This window comes from Ailuropoda melanoleuca, chromosome 9, assembly GCF_002007445.2.
Source record: "Ailuropoda melanoleuca isolate Jingjing chromosome 9, ASM200744v2, whole genome shotgun sequence".
Lineage (NCBI taxonomy): Eukaryota > Metazoa > Chordata > Mammalia > Carnivora > Ursidae > Ailuropoda > Ailuropoda melanoleuca.
Window position 1 is genome coordinate 68,625,374 of NC_048226.1, and position 22,058 is coordinate 68,647,431.

Sequence of the window (22,058 nt, forward strand, 5' to 3'; positions counted from 1 at the left end):
CTACTGAAAATGGTTTGAAAATCACTGCTAGGAGGGAATGGTGAGTTAATGAATTTTTATCAGAGAAGTGCCATAGTAAGATCTGCATTTTAGCAACACCACTTTGCTTGGAGGCAGGAGGATGGATTGCAGAGAAGCATGAGCAGAGGTGCTGGGTCAATGGGGAGGTGACTGCTGTTCTGACCGCAGCCAGAACTAGGCAGTGCAGGATGGAAAGGGCGGAGCAGAGGGGTATTTTGGAGGTAAAGTCGGAGGCACTTGGCAGTTGCTGGAATATGCAAGATGAGAAAAAGGAGGCATCCTGCCTATTCCACTGGTTCTGGTCTGGGAGGACAGAGGTGGGTGTTGCTGAATCAGAGCACACCAGAAAGGAGCTGCTTCTAAGGAGGGAGGAAGGACTGAGGACGGGGCATGCGGCCATGACAGCTCTCTGAGACGTTCCGAACACAGCCGGTCAGCTGGCAGCTGCGGTTTCAAATCCAGACCTCATGGGAGAGCTCTGGGCTCTAGGTGTAACCTTGGGTTTTCAACATAGAAATGTCATCCGGGAACGTCACCTCCCCCTTTATCAGGTAACCCTGGGGAGGTGAGGAGAGTATAGCTGGAAAAAGGAAAAAGACCCAGGAATGAGCCCTGGGAAATCCCAACACTGAGAGGGTGCAGAGAAATGCGAGCTGGTAAAAGAAACAACAAAGGGACAACATGTAAGCGGGCAGCTGGATTTCAGTGTTCCGAGGCTCAAGAGACAGCACCAGGTTCAGAGTCATGAGTCAGGAGCATCAGGATGCCATCAGCATGGCGGAGAGGATGGAGTGAGGATGGTGAGCCTTGGAAGCAACAAGGTGTCGGGGAGAGGGAGGAGGAAGAGTCCTCAGAGGTGGTGGTAAAGGAGCAGCCAGAAAAGTATGAGAACAGGGCCTGGCTAGAGTCTCAGAAGCTGGCTCAGTCAGGGTGCTTTTGGCTGCAAGGAACAGAATAGCTTACTAAATAGAAAAAGCTGACTAATTAGGTCATAGCAGCATAGATTCTCTCACAAGGTGTCTGTAAGAGGCAATTCCAAGGCTGGTTCAACCGCTAAGTCAGGCCTCTTTGGGCTTTTCCTTGTGTTCAGAGATGGCTGCAGCAACTCCAAACATCATTCTTTTCACCAGTCACGTGGCTTTCTCTTCGTGTCTCTCCTCCCCATTTATCGGAAAGTGAATGTGCATATGAAGCTCTCCCAGGTAGGCTCTCCCTCAGATCCCATGAGCCGGTCCCAGTGGCAAGGAGGCAGGAGAAAGGCTGGCCGTGAGGAGAGTGACTCTGGTGCCCGCTCAGCAGAGACTCTCAGAAGCCGGGAGTGGTGGTTTCCACTAGAGCAGAGCAGCCCGGTGCTAGCCACACAATGATGTGACAATACGGGGTGTAGGCAGTGTTTATGAAAGCAGTTTCAGTAGGTGGGGGGAGAAATAGAAACTGAATTACAAGTGAATTGAGAAGTGAATGGGGAGAAGAACGTGGAACAGATAGTGTAGACCAGTGGTTCCCAACAGGAGACAGGGGTCCAGATTTTGTCCTCTAAGGGATGTCTGGTAGGGTCTGGAGACACTTTTGGTTGTCCCAACTGGTGGAGGCTGTCACGACAGTCACTACTGGCACCTGGGGTCCTCTGGCGTCTTCCCAAACTGAAAGGAGAGCACGTCTTGTGGGTAGAGGCAGGGATGTGGTTAAGCATCCTACAGAGCCATTCTAGACTGAAGGTTTGTGTCCCCCCGGATTCTCAGGCTGAAGCTCGGCCCCCCACCATGACAGAATTGGGAGAGGAGGCATTTGGGAAAATAATTAAGAAAAACTACAGACTTCAGGCAGTTAGGCTTCGATGAGATCAGAAGGGTTGGGCCCTCATGGCGGGATTAGCGTCCTTAGAAGAAGAGACACCAGACAGATGGTAGCGGCTCTCCGAGCACTCAGAGGGATGGCTGCGGGAGGATGCAGTGAGGGGTGGCCATCTGCAGGCTAGGAAGAGAGCCCTCACTGGAAACCAAACTCTGCTAGACCTCCATCCCAGCCTTCCTGCCTCCAGAACTGGGCGAGATAAATCTCTGTGTTTAAGCCACCCAGTCTACAGAATTGTGTTATGGCAGTCCAAGCAAACCCACAGGACAGGCCCCACAACAGTGATACGGTCCACAACGTCAGTAGTGCTGAGGCTGACAAACCCCGGTGTAGACTACCCCTTCATGAAGTTAGTTTGGATGGGGAAGCAGAGTGAAAAAGGCAGTGGTGAGCAAAGTGGGAGAGACAGCAGCACGTTCCTGGGCCAGGGACGTGGGTACAGAGGAAGGGACTAGAAATTCAGAAAAGAAGTTCGGTTGCTGATGGAGGAGGATGCCACAGAGCCAGGAGGGTGGGTCAGGAGTTGATCGAGGGGAGGCCTCAAGCAGGAAGAAGAGTACCTGCAGCCCCAAGACTGAGAGGAGAAAACAGGGGGGCTGGGGGTGGGCGGCGGGGGGTGCTGGAACTCAGGGTTATTCCTGCCCCAGGACCATGACCTTTTGGAGTAATAGGAGATGAGGTCATGCACTGAGTGTGAGGGGACAAGGAAGGAGGGAAGGGACAGTCTGAAAGCATTTTTAAGGAGAACATAAAGAGGGCAGGCCAAGCATGGGAAGGGAGCGTCTTGAGAGCCTAGCTGCGGTTGGAGGCTGGATCTGTCCTGGGCACGGTCTGCACAGCTGCGTGGCTTCCTCCAAAATACTCAGTACCCCGGGCCAGCCAGGACTAACTGATGGTCAGTGGCTGAGGGTGCAAAAGGACGAGGAGCTCAGAGAAGTGATAGGAAATGTTTCAGGTAATCAGCCCTGTGGCCCAGGCCCTGGGAAAATCATTTAAACCCTCAAGACCTCAGTTTTCTCATTTATAAAATGGGGTTTGCCTATTACCTTGTGGGGGGTCCAGTGACAGAGCTAATGAGAGAGGCTTTATCATAATTAACATTAGTCCTTGCAGAGCAACAGTTACCAGCACTTTCATGGCCATCTTCATTCAGTTCTGTTACCCCCACTGCCCTCCCCAACTCCTGTGCGTTCAGAACTGGGGACTTCTGTCCTGGCATGACAGATGGACCAATGAATGATCCCAGGACACAGAGACACCTGCTGGCCCGCCCTTGTGCCCCAGGAGCCAGGCCCCTCTGGATCCTGTGTCCAGGGTGTGTTATGCACAACACTTGGAAGCACTTGGAAGGAGAGGGTGCTTTCACTGCCACCACTACATAATTGAATTCGAGCTCAGCTGGAGTCAGAGGGAGCCAGCCAGGGAACGGGAAGAAAGGAAAACGTGAGAAAAAAGGGGTGGGGAGTGAAGAGTGGTGGAGATCCAAGTTGGCCAAGAATTGGAACTAGACAAATATGGGGAAACTGGGAAAGGTGGGCGTTCCAGAAGCTTCTTCAGCCCTGTCTGCAGTGCACTCCCTCCATCCCCCAGATTGGACAGGGGACAGGTGACAGGGAGTAGGAGATCAGGCCAGGGCACAGGTGGGAGAGGGGAGGGCCAGGACACCCCGGAAAGAAAGACACGGGGGAGAAGGACGGCAGGGCTCGGGGGAGAGGGAGGTCCGTGATCACAGTACCTGGGACACCACAAATAGCATCACCAGAGCAGAAACCAGTTTGGGAAGGAAGAACGGGTCAGTGATGGTGACGGACTTACATTTAATAGTGATCATTTGTGTAATAACAACAATAACAGCTCCCAGCAGTTGAGCACCCACTCTGTCCCAGGCAGATGACCTATAGTTGCTTGTTTGGTCAAAGCCACGAGACAGGTGTCGGTATCCCCACAGACAGATGTGGAAACAGGGCTGGCGGGGGCCATGGACTTGGCCAGGGCCACAGAGCTGGGAGGCGGTGCAGTCAAACCCCCAACTCCCTGCTCCTTTCTCCTCATACATTCGGTTCCCCTCTCCCCAGGCCGCAACCCTCACCCAGACGTCCCAGTGGCTACAGTGCCAGGCCGATAATCTCCATCACCCCAATTTCTTAGGGCCCGTTTTTGAAGACAATCACAGACTAAACTCAAAAGTATGTATTTCAACAGCAGATTCAGGCCCTGAAGCAGTTAACAGAGGAAGTTATTTTAAACAGGGGGCTTTTTCGGTCATTCTCTCTATAAGCCGTGAACTGATTGCTTTATTCATTCATTCACTTACTCGTTCATCCATTCCTTCACTGTAGTATAAGGATCAGGAACATAGGCTCTGGCCTATGACTGCCTGAATTCAAATCCTGACTCCCCATCCATGAGCTTTAGGAACCTAATTTTTCTACCTGTTTGTCCATCTGAAAATGGGAAGGACATCTCCTAGGGTCGAAGTGACAGTCAGTGGGCTCATACGCCTAAAGCCCTCGGAACAGTAGCCGGCTCTGGTCCATGCTACCCTGTGCCAGGAGAAGCCCGGTTCAGTGGGCCTGGCTTCCACCCTGGAGATGCTCAGGACCAGGGACAGGGCCACCCTGTCCACCCCACCTACCAGCCAGGACAAGGACAGGTTGAGGCCAGACTACCCTCGGTCTCTCCGGTGACTTTTCTTTCAGAGGCAGAAGCTGGAGCCTTGGGCTGGAGCCCAGAGAGGGCACGATGCTGCTTTTGAGCTGGACAACTTGCACGGGCTCTGCCCGCCGGCTTGAGGCTGTACAGCAGAGTCTATTCCTCTGATGATTTTGTTCTTCCCTGACCCTAGAAACATCTGCCTGGCGGAGGCAGGAGAGGCTTTTAGGATGCTAGGGGCTGGCTCTAACAAGGGCTCGTCCCCCAGGGAGGCTAGCTGATGAAGATCCAGTCCCAAAGCCCAGAATGCTGACCCAGGCCCTCACAGCAGAAGGCAGAGCCCAATAAGGGAAGTCACAGCTGTAAGTAGGGCAGTGGCCTGGGCTTTGTCGCCTGCTAAAGACATCCACTGCCCCCACTGCTTTGTGTGCACCCCGGCTGCTGTCCCATCAAGGCGACAGCTTCTGATCTCTTCCTTTTGCTGGAGCTCCGGCAGAACAAGGCTCGAGTCTCATTTGTCTGTCTGAGGTGGAGGCTTTCAGAGCCAGGCGGCTTGGAAAAATGAGGCGACAAAAGAGGCCGGCCAGCAATTAGGTAATGCCAGCCTGCCTGCTGGGCAGCCCTGCACGGTCTGTCCCAGAGCTCACCGGGAGCCCAGGGGAGAGTGGACACGTGGATTCTGGGGTTGCAGGAGAGGAAATGGCCAGGGTGTATTGGAACAGAGGGACCCTGGGAAGTAGCCAGTGACCTAAGGTCTCTGAGCCCTGCCCGTAAAACGGGGTAGAGAATGCCTCTCTCAGTGAGAGGTAGGAGGTCCTAACCTAATCGCACTGTGGTCACAGGTGACATGGCAGGTGGTCGGGCGGGTTCCTTCCTTCTCCAGTGGGACTTCAGGGCCGGGGGATCATGACCTGAGCCCAAGCCAGACGCTTAACTGACTGAGCCACCCAGGCACCCGGTCAGTGACTTTTCTGCAGCTGCCAGAAGCGCAGCAGGAAGGAGAGCACTGAGTGGCCAGGCCCCCACGGGGGATGTTGGTGGCCTGGAAGTTGTCCTTGGCTCTCTTGCTTGAAGGCAGTGCAGCATAGAGGCCAGACGGTGCATTTGGGATAGACTCGCCCCCCACCCCCGTCCCCTTCTAGCTGGGTGATCATGGGCAAGCAGCTTCACCTCTCCCTGCCTGTTTGCCCAGGGTGCTGTGGGGGTTGCTGTGCCCCAAGGGTGAGACACCCAGCACCTACCAGAGGCTTCATGAATACTGATTGCCTCTCTCCCTCTTCCCCCAGCGGCTGCCCAAGTTTCGGCCATTTTTCTGCTTATTCACAAGAGGTAAAACTCAGATCAGTCCTCCCTCTTACGGACAGCCCCGTCCAGAAGCTGGAAGGACGTTGGGAATGGGCAGGGAGCAGCACTGAGGGGTGACTGGAGTCTGACACTGGCCCGTCTTCACGCTGGAGAGGTCTGGCCACAGAGAGCCAGCGAAGGCAGTCTGTTCGGGGCCGTGTGTGCTCTCCCAGCTTGCTGGGCGCCGGAGCGTCCTTCACGGGGTGTCCTTGGAGGGAGCTTTGAGAAGCCAGGCTTGAGAGCTGCCTAGAGAGCTGGTTGGCCAACAGCCAGCCAGAAGTAACAGCTTTCCCAGGCATTCGTGGGCCAGAGGCAGTGTTTCCCGAGGGTGGAGCCCGGCCTAGTGCCTAGACTGCGGTGGAGCTCAGTCGACCCCTGCCTGGAAACAGTGTTCTCCGAGCGTTTCTCTTCTGTGCACACACCGCCCCTGCCCCCAGCTCTTCACATGGAGCTTTTCCCCAAGTCTGGTGGAAGCATCCTTGCTGCCTCAGGAAGTCGGGGTTTTTAAATGTTCAAAACAGGCCTTCTAGAATTCTCTCAGTAGGCTTGGGCTGCCCTAACAAAACACCAGAGACTGGGCGATGTTCACAGCAGAGACGACTTTTCTTACGGTTCTGGAGGCTGGAAGCCCAATGTCGAGGTGCCGGCAGGGTCAGTGTCTGGTGAGAACCCCCCTCCTGCCTCACCGATGGTGGGCTTCTTGCTGTGTCTCATGCGGCAGAGACAGTGACAATCAGTAAGCTCTCTGATCTCTTCGGGAAGGACATAAACTCCCCTAACTCTATCTCCCGAAGGCCCCACTCCCAAATGCAAAATCACAGGGGGGTTCAGGCTTCAACATAGGAACTCGGGCTGGGGGGGCACTATTCAGTCCACGCCATTTGTGTCCTCACGTGCAAAGCATATCCATTCTATCCCAGCAGCTCACCAGCCTCGCCTCATTCCAGCAGCAACTCTCAAGTCTAACGTTTGAAGTCTCATCAACATGCCATCTAAATCAATATGGGTAACTCAAGATACGATTCACTCTGAGGTAATATTCTTCAGCCATGAACCCGTGAAACCATGCACGTTACGTACTTCCAATATACACCAGTAGGACAGACCCGGTAGGCTTTCCCATCCCAAAAGGGAGACGTAGGAAAGGAGGGGAGGGTAATGGATCCCAAGCAAGCCCCAAAGTTAGCAAGGCAAATGCCACTAGATCTTAAAGCTCAAGAATAATCCTCTGTGGTTCAATACTCTGCTTTCCAGACCCACTGGGGCAGTGGTCCCACCCCTGCAGCTCTGCCAAGTGGGGGTGGGAGGCCTCCCCAAGGCTTTCTGGCCTACAAGGTGATGGTCTAATAATCTCTGAACTGCCTGTGGGGTCCTTCTTCCCTCTCCTTGAAGAACAGTGCACACAGCAGCCAAAGAGCCCTGTGCTCCGGTCCTGCAGCATACAAGAACTTCGATGGCTCTCCTCATTCTGTCCTGCTTTCTCTTGTTCCCTCAGTTCAAACGGGCAGTGTCTTTGCTGGTAGAACCCCATCGCTTGCCGGGCTCCCACTGAGCTGGCTGATGAGATCTGTGCTCACACCTGCGTTAACAAATGGTTGTTAACACACACACCCTTAGTGTTCGATTCTAAGCAAGCTTTCTCATTTTCTTGCAATGATGGCAGACTGAAACTTTTCCAAACCTCCAAGCTCTGGTTCCATTTTGCTTAACAATTCCTTCTTTAATTCGTGTCTCTCCTTTTGCACTTTACTATAAGGACTCAGGAGATACCAAGCAGCTCCCTCAACACTTTGCTTCCAGAGCTCCTCAGCTAAATGTTCAAATTCACAGCTCACAATTTTCACCTTCCACAAAACGCCAGAACACAGCTCAGCCGAACGCTTTGCCACTTTCTAACAAGGATCACCTTTTCTCCAGTTTCCAATAACACGTTCATTGTTTACATCTGAGACCTCACCAGGGTTGCCCATAAGGCCCATATTTCTAGCACGCACCTCAAAATGTAGTGTGAGAAGAGTGACCACAGAGGAGACGGTCAGAGCCAGGCTGCCATGCAGGGGACCGGTCGATGTGTCGAGGCTGAACCTGCAAACCATTTTCCTGCCTTGGGCACACTGCCAGGCCCCGGGCAGGGGGCCACATCAGTGGCCATCCCTCGTGCTGGGTGGGTCTCGAAGCCTGCCTGCAGGTCACCAGGGGATTTGATGCTAGCTTGTACTGAAGTCTTTTCCAAAGCCCCTTTAAGCTGTCCTATATAAACACTACTTTTCAAAGGCCCAGCAGAGTTGCAAGCTTTCTGGTAGAAAGAGCCTTTGCACCCAGAAGCGGGGTGCTGATGGGAAGGAAGAATTTCAGCATTGCTGCGCTGGTGGGTCAGGAGATGGGGGAGCCCCCTCCCGTCTTATGCAATACATGTAACTCGCAGCACAGTACAGCAGTCTGGAACCCAGGCCTGGAAGCCAGAATGCCACCCAAACATTCCGGCCTTGCCCCTTGTTGGCAGTGTGACCTCAGTTTCTCTGTTTCAATTTCTTCCCCTGAGAGAGGGAGATGATGAGAATTCCCGTCTCATGGAAGGGTGCTAAGAATTCAATACATTTAAGTAAAGTGTTGACACTAGTTTATGGCACATAGTTAACTGCTCAAAAAGATGTTGGCCATGATGGTGCAGTCCTGCGAACGTGCACCGTTACTGTCGGACAGCCCGTCCACAGCGAGGAGGCAATGAAGAGGTGTGGTCAAGAGGGAGGGAAGAGGCGGACGTTGAGATGGGGTGATCCCAGTTTCTAGCCTTCCTGAGCCTCAGTTTCCTCATTTATACAATGGGAATTATGTAAGATAACACTCGCAAATCTTTTATCCAGAAGTAGTAAGTATAAAATAAATATTCGCAACTACATTTTTCAGATGAGGAAACAGAAGCACAAAGAAGTTATAAATTTGCCCAAGGTTACCAGCTAATAAGTGAGAAAGATGAGATGTGAGCCAAGCTCATCTGCCTTCATTGTAGAAAATAGAATTTCTTCATTCTTTTTTTTTTTTCCATTATGGGCTGTTAACAGGATAACGTTTGCCAACCAAGGGAATAAATTTATTCCTAAACCTAATTTTCAGTACATTTTTTTTCTCTACCTTTTTGTGATAGACTAGCAGCCTTTAAAGTAGAGATGATCTAAAAGTCCATCTGAGCTGACATCTATCTAGACATCACAGATTCTTCTGGGGGAAAATGCCCATTAGTGGCGGGTTAGGCGGAAGCTACCGTACACCCAAATCCACATACCAAACTGGAAGGACGTCCTGTTCCAGCTAAGAGGCGTCAAAGTACCAGCTGACACTGTTGATTTCAGATGGTGTTCAATACCACAAAAGCAGAAAGGAGGGGTTGAGAAGCTCCCTGGGAATCCCTGAGGGTAGGTTTGACCTGGGCTTACAAAGTCAAGCTTGGGGCCTGGTGACCCTGCCTTGACTCCCACCTCCGCCAACCCACGCTACTTGTATCTCCGCAGGCAAACCCAACTTTGTTATTCAGCAACGCCCATTTGTGGTTGACACATCTATGTGAAGGGGAACTTCTACAAAATCAGCCATTCTCAAGTGAGGACTACCAACGATGTGCTTAAAAAACCTTTACGGTACTTGTTAAAATGCAGATTCCATGCTTTACCCCAGTTCTACTCATCTCCTCCTGTGTGAACAAGGCTGGGGAATGTGCATTTCTGACAAGTCCTCCAGATGACTACGGGCCAACCCGCTCAGCCTGTACCACACATCCCAGGCAGGTGTGGGGACATGGAGCAGCCATAGGGGAACCTTCCCGAACCATGATACTACAGATCTGTCGGGAGGCTCTTCCTTGAGCCTCAAAATCATGATCCCCTTGGAAGTGGCATCCTCAAGGTCCACGCTCCTGCTCACGGCTGTGTGAGTGCTGGGGGGGGGCGGGGTGCCCTCGGTTCCGGACTTGCACAGGGGGAGTGAAGGGCTTTGCAGAAGAGAAGCCACCTCTCCAGCTTTTGTCCCTTCTATCACATTAGACAAGCCGGCTTCAGGAAAGGAACACGTTCTTCCGGGAGGGGGCCGCGCGGCCACACAGCCAGCAGTCCGCCGTGACTCAGCTTCGGCAGGCTGGCGCCCAGGCCTGGGGCTGCGCCGGCCGGGAAACAAAGAACCGCTCGAACGCGCCCTCCCGGGGCCGCGCCGCACCTGCCGGCCCGTCGCCGCCCCCCTCGCAGAGGCCGCCTCGCCTGGCGGCTGACGGTTGCCGGGCTGGCTGGGCCTTCCGCGGAGGCCCTCCGGCTCTCCCGGCCGCACCCCGTCCCCCGCCCTCCGAGTCGCCCCCTCCCAGCCCGAGAGGAGCCGGAGCCACCGCCCAGTCCCGCGCCTCCGGCTCTGCGCCTGCGCGCGCTCCTCCCTGCGCCCCGCTCGCCCCGCGCGGGGCTGTCGGTGCCGGCGGGGACCCCGCGAACTCACCCGAAGCGTTTTGCAGGCGTCCGGAGAGTTGGGGTTCCTGAGGAGTCCCCTTTCCGCGCGTCTTTCCGCAGCCGGTGTCCGTCCAGCCGAACGCACCGGCGGAAAGGAAACCCAGGTGGTCACTGTCCCGGCAGTGGGTCTCCCCGGCCTCCCTGATGCTGGTCCACCGCCCCCCACCCCTGCGTGGCTCTTCTTTGGGAGGGAATGGCAGGTCGCTAGTGGCTTCTACCTTCCACAGCTGTGGCTTTCCCCTTCCTCCTGCCAGTGGTTCTCAAAGTTGCAGCCCCTTAGAATCACCTGGGGAGCTAAAAACAAACGGACGAACCCCTGGGATGCCCGGGCTGCACCCAGCCGGCTGAAATCCGAACCGCGGGTGTGGGACCCCGGCATTTTGCTAAGTTCCCCCAGGTGATTCCAGTGTTCAGCCGGGGCTGCGGACGGCGGACCACGGACCCAGACCCGGGCTTCTCAAACTTTAATAGGCATTGAAATCACCTGGGATCTTGTTAAAATGCAGGTTTTGATTCAGTAGGTCTGGGGCGGGGCCTGAGAGCCTGCATTTCTAACAAGCTCCCCCGTGATGCTGAGGCCGCTGGTCTGGGGGTACATCTGGGGCTGCAAGACACCTCTGTAAACGCTCCTTGCCCCTTTAGCTTCCTCTTGTGCTGTAATACAGACGATGCGGGCTGTGGAGCAGATGGTCAGGGATTGGAATCCCACATCTGCCACTCTCTAGCTTGGTGAAGTTGGACCCCCGTTCTTTATGTGCGAAATGGGGGTGTGATAGTTACCTTGCAAGTTTCTGGGAAGCTTGACATGAGATGATGTCTGGAAGGCTCCCTGGCACTCAGTGAGCTCTCGGTGAAGATCAGCTCTGTGAGGATGTCTAAGCTCTCCATTGACCCTCATGGCAGAATCAGTCAGGAAATGACAAGTAGAGGCAGGAGCTTTCCAGGCTCCCTCTTCCCTGCTCTCTGCCCTCCTAGGAGGACTGCTGGGCTGAAGTCAAAGTTGAAACTGTCCTGGTGTTTGGGTGGGGAACAGAACGGAGGGGTGCTGAGTTAGAGAGACGGAGTACATCCAGGGTCCACATGGGAGCCCTGAGGGGGTTAGTGGGTCCCTGGGAAGCCTGAGATCCTGGGAGAACATTCCTGCTGGAGACACTGGGGGTAGCAGGAAAAATGACCCAAGCCAGTGGGGAGAGTCACGGAGGCTAGAGAGCAGGGGCCACCCAGGGTCAGGATCCCAGGAAACAGAGACACCAGGAAGGGGATGGACCCAGGAGAGAAGATGACTATACCAGAGTGTCCCCTCTCCGTCTCACTGCCCCTCAGAAATGCTGTAGGAGTTAAGTGTGCAGGCCTTCCCCAGAGGCTGCCCAAGGCTGTAGCCTGTTGCTAGTCATGTGACCTTGGACCCTGTGACCGAAGCTCTGAACCTCCATTTCTTCATTTGTGAAATGGAATTACAATTGCTAACTCAAAGAACTGCGAGAACGAAGCAAGGCACTCCCATAGAGCCCTCTGATCAGTGGCTGACACACGGCAAGCCCTCGGACGGGGTCGGGTGGTGTGATTTTTCCCATTGGACGGATGAGCAACCTGAGGCTTGCAGCGTAAAGTCAGACCCCCGTCTGTGCTCCCCTCTCTCCATCACGTAGGTAGAAAAAAATCACATGGGGATTTTTTGAAGCTCCCCAGATGATTCTAAGGGGCAGCGACCTTTGAGAACCCCTGGTAGAAGGGGGAGGAGGGAAGCTGAAGGCTGTGGAGGGAGCGGCCACCAACGACTTTCCACTCCCTCCCAAACCTCTTGAGTTCCCATTAGATGAAACACCCTTTTTAAACCAACTTTAGACTTGGTAAAGGGCCCACCATGCGTGCTTGTGGGGGACTCCCGCCAGAATGTCTCCTGTGGTAGCCCAGCGAAGGGGTTGGAAGTCAGAGGCTCTGAATGAAAGCCCCTGCCTCCCTTGGGACTGATGGTGGTAACCCCGTGCAGTGACCTTGTCCTTGTCCTGAAATGTGTGACTGCTCTCTTAGGACCGGCCCGAGTGCAAGGCACATTGAGGACGCTCTCTTCTTAAGGCACAGGACATTGAAAGGCGGCACTTTCTTTTAGAGCACAGGGCTCTGATGTAGCTCCAATGGGTAGTTCAGGAGGCAGAATTTTTGAGAACAAGCTTTCTTCTGCACAGAGCCCACGGCTTCAAGCACGCAAGGAGCCCAGAGCTGAGAAGTGGGGCGCCCACGGTCCGCTCTGAGCACTGCTGGCACCGTGTTCCCTGCAATGTTCTGTGATCACTGCTTTTCACGGACTTCTCCTCCCCTAGACAGTCAGCTTTGTGAAGGCAAGGGCAGTGTTCCCCTCCACCTCGAGTTTCCATCACCCAGCAAAACGCCTGCCACCCAATCAATGTTTGCGAAGTGCTCGTTACCAGTGCAAGAACTGAGCTGTGGGGGCTGGGGCAGGCACCCCACTTCTGTTTTCTCCTGGGCCTCCATTGTTTCAGGCATAAAATGGGGTTTGGACTCAAGTGGATCTCTTAGGCTCCCTCTGGCTCTAATAGTCGTTAAGTTTTAATTATTCTTCATCTGGTCATAGTCCATTTTATTTTTCCTGCCCAGGTACATATTCCTACACTGGACCTTGATTTTATGTTTTCTCCTTACTCAATTGGGTGAATGAGTTTTGTAAAATGAGTGCAAATGTCCTGCCAGTTAAGGCCTGAGTTTCCTTTATTTTCTCACTAAATTCTTCTTGGTGAGGCCGTCCATCTGTTTTCGTGAGAGGCACACTGGGCTGATCATTCTGGGCCGATGGAGGTAGTTTTCTCTTCCCCGAACACCTTGGCAGCTTCTGCGACATCTTTGGACACATCACCTCCGTGGCCTTGGTAGGGCCAACACCCCCGATCCCCCTTCCTTGGCCTGGGATTCTCTCTTGGCAAAGAGAACGCGCAGGCTGGCCCAGATCAGAGGCGGTGCCACTGAGGCACGATGTGGGCACTGGACCCCACTGGTCACACAGGCTCACAGCACATCATCACGCACAGGATTAGATGAGTGACACCACTGCTGTTCCCTCTAAAATACCTGCCACATTTACCTGTTTGGGCTGAAAGAGTCAAAGTAGAATGTCGATTCTAAACGGAATCGTTTCCCTTCCAGGAAAGTAGCCACGGTGAGATTTTCTACGTCATTGGCCTAACCGTTGAATATCTGCCACTGACAAGTCACCGTGTGTGGTGCTGTCTGTAAAGACGACCAGGCACAGGCCATCCTGTTTGCAGGTGCTGCTCCTGTCATCAAGAGGTAGTGTCAATTCCCTTCCCCCTGAATCTGTGCTGGCACTGGGACTGGCTTTGAGCAGTGGAAGGAGACAGAAGGGATGCTCTTCCGGTTCTGGGCTGAGGCCTGGTGTTGTCTGAGCCTGAGCCACCATGTCTCGGCCGAGAGCCAGCAGCCAGCCTCAAGGCCCCGAGGGTATCTGGCCAACCTGGCTGACACCACAAGGGACAGTTCTGAGACAGCACAGCTGAGCTCTGCCCAAAGTCCTGGCCCACAGAATTGGGAGCAATAAAATAGTTTTGTGGTTTAAGCAGCTCAGTTATAGGGTGGTTTGTCACATAGCAATAGGTAACCAAAACATCATACTCTCTGGACCCTAATTTCTTCATGTGCAAAATGGTGGGTCTGCTTTCCATCTTTGAGGCTAAGCCAATGCCCCCATAACTGGTATCAGATTCTCTCACCGTAAATAAACCTTTTGCTCTCTGGTCTCCAAACAAGGGTTTGGAATCAGGAAAAGGGCCCCTGAGTCCTAGAGACCACCAGCACTAAGGCAGCTAACATTCATGAAGGAAAACAGAGGAATGTACGGTCTGAGCGCGCTGGCTTTGGAGTGGGACTCCCTGGCTTCGAATTCCAGTTCTGCCACTTCCTGGCCATCCCATGTTGGACAAGTTTCTTTCTCTAAGTCTTAGTCTCATCTGTAAAATGGGGATAAGGACAGTGCCTACTTATAGGATTAAGGTGAGGATTAGCTAAAATATTGTCCATGTATCGCTTTGCATGATGTCTGGAATGTTGAAGGTATCCAATAAATGGTAGCATTCCCTTTGTTGGCTCCTACGATATTTTTGGTTCTTCTATCTGTCCATAGAGGGAGTGTAAATTAACCAAAACATGATAACCAAACCTTGCTCCAGTCAATAAGAAAATGAAATTACACATTACCAGGGGCACTCATAGCATTGGTGTCTATTCTCTTCATAGGTTCAAAGAGAATGCAAATGAATTCTTCTGTGTAAAAAAAAAAATACAGACTGCAGGGGAGGGGCACAGGGAAGAAGCTGAATAATGATCTGCCTTCATTTCTAAAAAGATATTTATGATTAGAGGAAGGATGGATGAAGAGGGGTAAAAAAATAATTTGTGGCTTTGTCAAAATCAGGCACAAGAAAGCGGCACATCGGTTAACACATTTTTAGAGAAAAACAACAGTGGAACAAGAGAAATCAAAACCTAACCTTCTACCATCTGCCACAGATGATTTTGTAGTTCTCCACCAGAATCTCATTAGCATCTTCTAAGAGGCTGATTGTGCCACCAGGAAAACAGTGGTGGGGAAAGGGCCACTCACCCACATGGCACACAGCCCACCTGAGTCTGATTGGGCAGGGGGTGGCCAGGCAGGAACCCAGACCTCTCTCCCCAGTTCCCTCCTTCATGCTCAGGAATTCCCTAGGCAGACAAAAGCTCTGTTTCAGCAAGGAGAGAGTTACCCTTTAAAAACTCAGCTCCAGGCAGCAAGAACAAGGAGGAGGAGTGATGGGCCTAGCGAAGACAAGAATAACACCGAAAACCCACATTTGCTTCTAGTTCTGGGCCTCCTGGGTCTATGCTCTCCTGACTACATTTTCAAGTGCTACATTTTCTGGAGCTTTTAAAACCTGGGCCTGCCAGATTGGAGGTGCAGGGAAAATGCCCCCCCCCACCTTCCAGCTCCTCATTCTTCCCACCTTGCTTCCCAAAGTAAAGCAAGACAATACAAGACTTGTTCTCAAGTGGCTTTCACCTACTCAGGAGCTGTGAAAAGAATTTAGAGCTTTGAGATGAAAATCTCGCAGGAGGAAAGGGGCCAAGTCCAGATGATTCCCCAGGAGGTTTTAAGGAATTCTGATTTTTTTTTTCACCATTTCTTTAAATCTTTCTTTCTGGAGAAATGTGTGAGGCTGGAGCCCGTGTGAGCGTGTGTGCGTGTGCGTGCATACATATATACACACATACACATGAGTGCGCGTGTGCATGCGCACACACACATACACACGAATGAAGCAAAAGTACCACCCAATGATCTACTCTGTCCAGGAAGACTGGAAACCATAAGATTCTGGAAAACTGCTAAATCTTTCAGGGACCTAGAATTCAACTGGACCTTTTACTGGGGCCAGAACTGTAGAAACCCAGGTCCAAAGGCTTGCTTTGATTCCATCCAGTAGGATTTCAATCCGGAGTCACTTGACTTCTTTGTCCCAGTCTCCTTGGGAGATGTCCTAGGTTCTTAAGCAAAGTATTGCCTGTTTGGTGTCCTCTTGTCTCCAAACACTCTACCCACATGAGCTGATGGCTCCTTTCTCATGGGGATCCCCCAAGGACTTCAGAGCTCAGGGTAGGTCCACAGGGGCAGGTGATAAACTAAAAATACACCACACGCACTCTAAGTCACAAGTCAGTTTGTTTAATGCCATAAGGACCTGGACTGGAACTTTCAAACTTCTAGGTCCATCATTTGTGAAACTAAATGACAACCCTGAATTACTTTCAGGAGAGTCTCAACCAAGGCTGTGAAACTTAGCACTAGTGGGACATAACATGCATTAGTCAGTCCTTTATGATTGTGAGGAATCCCAACTGGCTTAAGCAAACAGAAGAAATGCATTGACTCTCATCACCGAGCCAGGCGCCCCGTTAAAGCTGCAAAAACTCTCTGTCTGTCTACGGGTTTTGCTCTCTGCTAGTGGCCGATGGGCAAAGGGAGGTATGTAGACAGATGGTTCCATTCTTACGTCATCACCGCTCAGCATCCCCTGAGGAAAGAAAGGTTATCCTCCCAGTATCTGAAAAACCAAAGGACACTTTTCTGGTCAGTACGGCTGGGATCATGCATCCACCATTAAGCAACCACTGGGGACAGGGGCACGGGATCTACGAATGACGCTGGATGAGGGGTGGGACGGGAACTCCAAGGAACGCTGCCATGACCAAGAGTAGGGGGCAAAGGACGCTGTGCTCACACACAGAAACACGGGTGTTTGTCCCACGTGCGTAAAATACATTCAACAGTCACTCGATCTTTCTCTCCTCCCGCCCTCAGACTCAGCTTGTACAGCCTAGGTGCTAATTGGAGGAATCCTGAGTCATGGTTCTGATGCCTGTTTTCCAACACGATCGAGCATTTCTCTCATTCTCAGCGAACCCTGAGTGGGTGCCTACAACTCGGCTCAATTCTGACACTACCCGGAGACAGCATCAGATCCCACAGGTGAAGGGCTCACTCCCACAAGACTGCCCACGCTTCAGATGTCACCTGCGAGTCCAGCTTGTCACCTGTGCCTCTCACTGGCTATAAATGGGGGGTTCCCACAAAACCCTCTTCAGGTTTGATTAATTGGCTCGAGTGGCTCACAGGATTCAGAGAAACATTTACTTACATTTACCAGTTTATTATAAAGGCTATAAATGAACAGCCAGCTGAGAGGTCCATGGGGGTGGTCTGGAAGGATCCGGAGCACAGGAGCTTCTGTCCCCATGGAACCTGGGGGCGCCACCCCCCCCCACCAGCACATGGACATCTTTACCAACCGGAAGCTCATCAAGTCCTGTTATTCAGGAGCTTGTATGGAGTTTCATCTGCCCTCACCCACACCCCCCTCCTTCTCCTTCGCAGAGGTCGTGGGGGGCGCTGAAAGTTCCAACATTCTAACCCCTGGGCCTTGCTGGTGACCAGCCCCCTCCTGAGGAAATCTAGCAGCCCCAAGCTAAGTCACCTCCTTAGCATAAACCCAGGTACACTCCAAAGGGGCCCACTAGGAATGACAAAAGATATTCCTGTCACTCAGGAAATTCCAAGAGTTTTAAGATCTTTGTGCCAGGACCTGAGGACAAAACCCAAATATATTTATTGCACCAAACATGGCTAGACATCAAAGAGCACAGCAGAGGGCATTAACCAGGGCTCCTGCAACCACTTCTGTACATTTTTGGAGCTAAGGAGTCACTGTGACCTCTGCCCGCAGTCCTGCCCTCGCCCAGTTACTGACCTGATCCCAAAGGGACACAGCTCACTTGCACCCTGGGACCTATTGTTGGAACAAGTATACAAGAGTCCTGCCTGAGGCCGACCTACCCTCCTCAGACCCAGCCTGACACCTTCCTGGCTGTGGCATCCGGAAGCCAGCTCCCCTGGCCACAAAGATTCGAAACTTTCTACCTGCTCTCACCTCTGAGGCCTGCCTGTGCTTAGCCTGTGGCTTAGGTAGTGATGCGAGCTAACACCCCTGCGTGCCAACCATTGTTCTAAGCACTTTCATTAGCTCCATTTATCTGATACTCACACTACCCTACGTGGTATGTATCATGACGGTTGTCCCTCCCTTACAGATGAGGTAACAGGGGCACCGAGAGGCTAAATAATTCACTTTAGGTCACACGGCATCTAAGTGGCAGAAGTGAGAAACCTCAGGCATTAAAGCAGCGTGGGTAAGTGTGCAGAGTCCGAAATAAGACCGGCTTTGTCATACCTTGTGACCTTGGGCAATTTGCTTAGCCTCTCTGAGCCTCAGTTTCCTCACGGTAAAACGGAACGTGAAATTCTCAGTATATTCCAAGACTTTTCCTCAGTCCCCTTCTTGGCCTGTACTCTCCTAGGTGCTCCCATTCAGACTTGGACCTTTAAATGTCATCTAGGTGCTGCTGATGCCCCAAGTTAGATGGATTTCCCCTGAACCTGCCTCTTGAACATTTCCACTTGAATGTTCATTTGCATCTCACATTTAGCAAAATGGGACTCTTGCTTTTCCTCACCCCACCCCTTTCTCCCCCAGTCCTCCTGGTCTCGGGGTCTGGTACCACCATCTACCCAGCTGCTCGGGCTAAGAACCTAGAACCGGAATTGCATTGCTGTTTTTGCTCACCCCGAAACCAATCTTTCATTAAGTCCTATTGGCTCAACCTCCAAAAGATATCCTGAATTCTGGCCATTTTCACGGTTTCCACGGTCACAGATGGAGTTTCAGCCCAGAATCTCTGCCTTCTAACCAATCTCCCTTACTCCATCCCTGTGAATTAGATCGTTTTCATGTCTCCGCTTACAATCCGTCCATGACTTCCCACTGCCGCAGGATAAAAACCTAGACTCATTTCCATGATCTACTTGGTCCTACTCAGCCTGGCCCCTGCTCCCTCCTCCAGACCCTCCTGCCTGCTCTTTCCTTCTGGTTCTACGACAGGTTCATCTACTTTGGTCACTTGCTACATTTCCAGGGCCTAGAACACTGCCTGCAACATGACAGAAGCTTAATCTATATTTACTTGTTGGATGAATGAATGACTGCATGAGGCCCTCATGGGCCTTCTTTCTCTCGCTCAAACCCTCCATACTTTTTCCTGTCCCAGGGCAGTTGTATTTCCTGTTCTTTCCGAGTCCAGCACTATTCCCCAAGCTCTGCATGGCCACACCGCCCCATCTTTCAGACGTTGAGTCAGAGTCAGGCCTCAGAGACTTTTCCTGACACCTCAGCAGGAGCAGCTCCTACTCCCTAGGACTCCATCACGTTACCCTATTTTTCAAGCACCTGAAATTACTGTCGTTATGTCGGTCATATTGCCTGACTCCACCCCTGCAATCCCCACCCCCCTCCAATTGAGTCTCAATGACAGGGACCTTGTCTGTCAGCTCATTGCTGTATCCCGGCATCTAGAACAATGCTTGGCATATAGTAGGTGCTCAATAAGCAATGGTGAACTGACCGATGAACACTTACATTACGAGGAATAAACATATTAAAACCACCTCTTTGGAAAGCTGGCAGTTTCTCATAAAGTGAAGCACGCACTCAGAGGGCCCAGCAATCCCACCCCTAGGAACGTATACAGGAGAAATGAGTACATACAGCCAGAAAATGCCTTGGACAAAAATGTTCATAGCAGCCTTATTCATCACAGTCAAAACCCGGAAATCACCCAAATATCCATCAATGAGGGAACTGACAAATTGTGGTCTATTTATGTAATGGAATAAGAAGGGCTTAACATGGCTGAATCGCACAGATGACATGTTGATCAAAAGAAGCCACACACAAAAAGGACATACTGTGCGATTCTATTTATACAAAACTCAAGAATAGAGAAAACTAATCCTGGCTGTGCCCGGTGACCCCTTTCCAGGGCCACTCGTGGGCTGAGCACCGTGCACGGCCTTTGTGCTAGGCGGAAGTGAGACAAAACGGTTCGAAGGGGAAGGATTTGCATTAACAAATGGTGGAGGGGTCAGTGCGGATACTGTGGGTGGAAAGAATGTCAATGGCCTGGGTAATTTTGGAAAGCTATGTGCCAGGCTGCCCTGGCCCACAAAGGTTTGCGGAACAGCTGGAAAAACAGAGAACTTTCAAAGAACACCGAAGAGGATGCTGTGGCTTCACGTAGGAATCAGATCTCAAAATGTAAAGCACACGATGAGTGTGACCCCACCGGTGGCGGTTGCCACTGCGGCAGGCCGGCAGGTGGCTTCCTGCCCAGGGCAGGAGGGACCTGGGAGGCGGGGGGGTGGGGGAGCAGCAGATCTTTTTCCTGTTCCCTGGGCCCTCGCCTCCAGCCTCCAGGGCTGCACGAGTGAAGGTGCTCCTCCATCTAGTGGTAGAGCAAAGCCCCTCTGGGGGGGCCCCTTTCGCTTCATCTGAAACTATGCAAAGCGTGAACAAAACAGGAAGAGAGTGGTTTTGTAATACACAACTATTTGAAAAGTAGTGAGGGAGCTACTTAATAACCAAGCAATCAAGCTTTGCTTTGTAAGAACAGCCCCCAGAGGCAGCGCACACAAGGGCAGAGGGGCTCCGTGTGCCCCCCACCCCCATCCCCTGCATCCACCTTGCCGCCACTTCCCCATCACCCATCTGTTGGGTTGCAGCAATGCCTTCAGCGGGTTGGGAAACACCGCCATCGACATGAACGGCTCAGTGTGTCACCAGAACCTTTTGAACCCTGAAGGAGAGCTGAATTCAGAAAATGTGAGAACGTGACAGGCAGGGCCACGAGGATAGACCACAAGCCTCCAGAAGCCCTGGAGATGCAGACAGGCATGCCGGGACTGTTTGATTTTGTTGGTAATTCTGTCAATTATGCACAGTTATTTACGTGGTTTCTCTCCTCATATACACTTTGCCCAAACGGGTCCAAACATTCTCCACTTTCCGGAAGGTTGGGAATGTGTTTTCTTGTTCTCAGTGATGTCCAGTTTAGAAAAGGGGATTTGGTGAGAGCGACTCAGAACAAGTGCATCAGCACAGGTGAGGACCCCCGTGTCCTTCCAATCATCGGTCGGCTCAAAACCAGGCGCCCTCCCATGAGAGCCCCGGCACCCGCAGACAAGCAAGTGAAGGAGATGAGACAGAAGTGGGAGGCAATGGAAACTCGGATTTCAGTTTGAATCGGAACTCTGTGTCGTCAGTAGCTATGGAGACAGCGTCGTAAGGATATTATCCTGGAGTGAGTTCGAGGGCGTAATAACCTAGGAGCTCAGGGTCTGTGGGCCTGACAAGGAGTCAGTAAATAAGCGGCTCAGGGACTGAAGGACCTGCCATCCCGACCAGGCATCGTGCCCGTGGAGCAATGACCTGCCACTTGCGGCAGCTCAGAGACCTGAAGCGAAGACCCCGCCAAGCCCAGATCTTATCCATGAGGGGAAATGGCTGAAGCAAAACACGCTGACAATTAATCGTATCAACCAAGAGGGAGCGTAACTCGTTTTACGCAATTAGATGAGATGTATGGGTTTTCCCTGTCCGGTCCTCTTAGACCTCCGAGGGAATTACTCTGTCTTCATCCCATCCCGTGCTGTTTCTGCTGTGTTGTCAGTCGAGATTCCTGGTCACTGGCGTGCCTGGGTACCCCAGCCCTCAGCCACGGTGGTCAGGATAAGAAGGGCGAGCAGGAGACAGACTGAAGCAGGACAAATCCATTGACATGCAGATTGTGGAAGAAATAAGCTTCATTAATGACTTATTTTTCCGATTATTATGGGAGGGGAGACATCTGAGGCAGTGGCAGGAAGAGCTTTCTGTAGAATGGAACCAGGCAGAGCTGGAGCAAAGACGAGAGTCCGATGAAGAGAGGTCTACACAGTGGTGCTCAGCCTGGACTGCACGCTGGATCCGCCTGGGGAGCTGGACAACTGCTGAGGCCTGGGGCAGCCCCAGGAATCTGTAGTGAATGGGTCTGGGTGCAGCCCGTGCTCCCGGGTGATGCTTCGGGACTGCCAATGGCTGTGACTGTTTATCTACAAGCACGGGAACCCATCCTCGAGGCCTTGACTCAACAGCTCTTCCTGAGTCTCTAACCCATCCTGTGCCCTCAGTTTGTCGATAAATTTTCTTTTCGTGCTTAATTTAGTTGGAATTGAATTTCTGTCATTAGTGGCCAAAAGAGATCTAAGCA

General features: G+C 52.2%; 1 long non-coding RNA gene across 7 annotated transcripts in view; it reads right to left on the reverse strand.

Moving 5' to 3' along the window:
* The window catches only part of LOC105241955, a 118,399-nt gene that overhangs the window by 81,953 nt on the left and 14,388 nt on the right, over positions 1-22,058 (reverse strand). For 5 of the 7 annotated variants that reach the window (XR_004627857.1, XR_004627859.1, XR_004627856.1 and 2 more), the window contains exons 5-6: positions 11,136-11,366; positions 10,345-11,009 (exon numbers count right to left, since the gene is read on the reverse strand). This is a non-coding gene — a long non-coding RNA (uncharacterized LOC105241955). Of the gene's footprint in view, positions 1-9,027; positions 10,019-10,344; positions 11,010-11,135; positions 11,367-14,350; positions 16,436-22,058 lie in introns of those variants that run through there. The other 2 variants (XR_002144627.2, XR_004627861.1) reach the window with 2 other exon arrangements.